Below are 3,569 nucleotides of genomic sequence, written 5' to 3' on the forward strand. Positions count from 1 at the left end.
GCAAGGTAACCTCCTACTGATTACCACTACCGCCCTCCCTCATCTGATGACTCAGTACTCCACCATGTTGAACACCACTTGGAGGAAGCACTGAGGGTGGCAAGGGCACAAAATGTACTCTGGGTGGGGGAATTCAATATCCATCACCAAGAGTGGCTCGGTAGCACCACTACTGTCAGAGCTGGCCGAGTCCTAAAGGACATAGCTGCCAGACTGGGTCTGCAGCTGGTGGTGGGGAAACCAACACGAGGGAAAAACATACTTGACCTCGTCCTCACCAATCTGCCTGCTGCAGATGCTTCTGTCCATGACTGTATTGGTTGGAGTGACCACCGCACAGTCCTTGTGGAGACGAAGTCCCGCCTTCACATTGAGGATACCGTCCATCGTGTTGTGTGGCACTATCACCGTGCTAAATGGGATAGATTTCTAACAAATCTAGCAGTGCAAAACTGGGCATCCATGAGGCGCTGTGGGCCATCAGCAGCAGCAGAATTGTACTCAACCACAATCTGTAACCTCATGGCCCGGCATATCCCCCACTCTACCATTACCATCAAGCTAGCAGACCAACCCTGGTTCAATGAATATTGCAGGAGGGCATGCCAGAAGCAGCACCAGGTATACCTCAAAATGAGGTGTCAACCTGGTGAAGCTACAACACAGGACTATCTGTGTGCCAAACTGCGTAAGCAACATGCGATAGACAGAGCTAAGTGATCCCATAACCAACGGATCAGATCTAAGCTCTGCAGTCCTGCCACATCCAGCCGTGAATGGTGGTGGACAATTAAACAACTAACTGGAGGAGGTGGCTCCACAAATATCCCCATCCTCAATGATGGGGGAGCTCAGCACATCAGTGCGAAAGGTAAGGCTGAAGCATTTGCAACAATATTCAGCCAGAAGTGCCGAGTTGATGATCCATCTCGGCCTCCTCCTGAAGTCCCCAGCATCACAGATGCCAGACTTCAGCCAATTCGATTCACTCCGCGTGATATCAAGAAACGACTGAAGGCACTGGATACTGCAAAGGCTATGGGCCCTGACAATATTCCGGCAATAGTACTGAAGACCTGTGCTCCAGAACTTGCCGCGCCCCTATCCAAGCTGTTTCAGTACAGCTACAACACTGTTATCCACCCTGCAATGTGGAAAATTGCCCAGGTATGTCCTGTACACAAAAAGCAGAACAAGTCCAACCCGGCCAATTACCGCCCCATCAGCCTACTCTCAATCATCAGTAAAGTGATGGAAGGTGTCATCAACAGTGCCATCAAGTGGCACTTGCTTAGCAATAACCTGCTCAGTGATACCCAGTTTGGGTTCTGATAGGGGCACTCAGCACCTGTCCTCATTACAGCCTTGGTTCAAACATGGACAAAAGAGCTGAGATCAAGAGGTGAGAGTGACTGCAGGAGTTCCTCAGCTTCATGTCCTAGGCCCAACCATCCTCAGCTGCTTCATCAATGACCTTCCTTCAATCATAAGGTCAGAAGTGGGGATGTTCGCTGATGATTGCACAATGTTCAGCACCATTCATGACTCCTCAGATACTGAAGCAGTCTGTGTAGAAATGCAGCAAGACCCGGACAATATCTAGGTTTGGGCTGATAAGTGGCAAGTAACATTCGTGCCACACAAGTGCCAGGCAATGACCATCTCCAACAAGAGAGAATCTAACCATCTCCCCTTGACATTAAACAGCATTACCATCGCTGAATCCCCCACTATCAACATCCTAGGGGCTACCATTGACCAGAAACTGAACTGGAGTAGCCATATAAATACCGTGGCTACAAGAACAGGTCAGAGGCTAGGAATCCTGAGGCGAGTAACTTACCTCCTGACTCCCCAAAGCCTGTCCACCATCTACAAGGCACAAGTCAGGAGTGTGGTGGAACACTCTGCACTTGCCTGGATGGGTGCAGCTCCAACAACACTCAAGAAGCTTGACACTATCCAGGACAAAGCAGCCCACTTGATTGGCACCCCATCTACTAACATTCACTCCCTCCACCACCAATGCACAGTGGCAGCAGTGTATACCATCTACAAGATGCACTGCAGCAATGCACCAAGGCTCCTTCGACACCACCTTCCAAACCCGTGACCTCTACCAACTAGAAGGACAAGGGCAGCAAATACATGGGAACACCACCACCTGCAAGTTCCCCTCCAAGTCACACACCACCCTGACCTGGAACTATATCGCCGTTCCTTCACTGTCGCTGGGTCAAATTCCTGGAACTCCCTTCCTAACTCCCTACCCCAAATGGACTGCAGCGGTTCAAGGAGGCAGCTCACCACTACCTTCTCAAGGGCAATTAGGGATGGGCAATAAATGCTGGCCTGGCCAGCGACGCCCACATCCTATGAATGAATTTAAAAAAAGCATATGGGGTAGGCCATTTAGATCCGAGATGAGGAAAAATTTCTTCACTCAGAGGGAGGTGAACCTGTGGAATTCTCTACCGCAGAAGGCAGTGGAGGCCAAGTCATTAAATATATTCAAGGAGATAGATATATTTCTTAATGCCTAAGGGATCAAGGGATATGGGGAGAAAACGGGAACAGGGTACTGAATTAGACGATCAGCCATGATCTTTTTGAATGTGGAGAATTCCCGAAGGGCTGAATGGCCTGTTACTGCTCCAATTTTCTAAGTTTCTATGTCTATTTTTACAGAGCAAGGTGTCACAAATAACTAATCTACAGTGCTTTTATTAGTTGAAGAACAAAAGCTGCTCATGGCATCTGCTCTTCAAAGCTGACACTCCACCCAAAAGGATTAAGTACCAAATCCTGGATGTTTGAATAATTATCTTCACTCCTGGCTTCCAGGGAATACTTATCACCGACTGTGTACTCAAGCCTCAGAATTCTTCCATCAGTTACATTTTTCAGTGTGGGAGTTGACCTTCATACTGAGAAAATAAAATCGATAGATGATGAAGATGAATCCTGCTATCAAGGAGAGGGCCATTAAGTCTACTGATATTCAAACACCACAAAGATAATTTCACCCACCTCCCAACAGAGCTACCGTCCTCCAGTAAGCCACTTACTAGCTTATTGCAAACGTTTGTCGGTGTTTTTCATTGTCATTCCAAAATAAAAAATTAACTACAATTATTTCCGAATTCTGGAATTTCAGTACATCTAGTGTATATGAAGCTTAACGTGTTGGCAACTTTATACTCTCACCAATGATGCAATAGATCCCTGAAATAATCTGGTGGAACAATGCGAGGGTCACTCGAGTTTATAGATGTCTCTTTCACAGAATTCCACTTGTAATTCTGTCGCTTTCAGACAGCTCTGACTGATTTCTCAGGAATCTTCATTGGTTTTGAAGAAATCCCACTGTTTTGTGGATACTGCACGTAATCTGGGACATGTCCCTTTAAGAAAATCTTCCAAAGTCCTGTTGCGTTGTTCAGTACACTGAAAAAAATAATCTTTAATGACTGGTGCCACAATCAGTCACAACCTCCAGCAGCCGAATAGGCGTGATTTACACACGCCACGTGATATTGCAGGAACCCTGAAACAGGTTAAAAGTCACC

General features: G+C 47.0%; 1 long non-coding RNA gene across 1 annotated transcript in view; it reads right to left on the bottom strand.

Moving 5' to 3' along the window:
* Positions 1 to 3,557, bottom strand: part of LOC137383206 (uncharacterized) — a 33,836-nt gene extending 30,279 nt beyond the window's left edge. Inside the window, exons 1-2 of the long non-coding RNA XR_010977352.1 lie at positions 3,031 to 3,557; positions 2,800 to 2,927 (exon numbers count right to left, since the gene is read on the bottom strand). This is a non-coding gene — a long non-coding RNA (uncharacterized lncRNA). The remainder of the gene's footprint in view (positions 1 to 2,799; positions 2,928 to 3,030) is intronic.
* Positions 3,558 to 3,569: the final 12 nt, after the last annotated feature.

Source organism: Heterodontus francisci, chromosome 24 (assembly GCF_036365525.1).
Source record: "Heterodontus francisci isolate sHetFra1 chromosome 24, sHetFra1.hap1, whole genome shotgun sequence".
NCBI lineage: Eukaryota > Metazoa > Chordata > Chondrichthyes > Heterodontiformes > Heterodontidae > Heterodontus > Heterodontus francisci.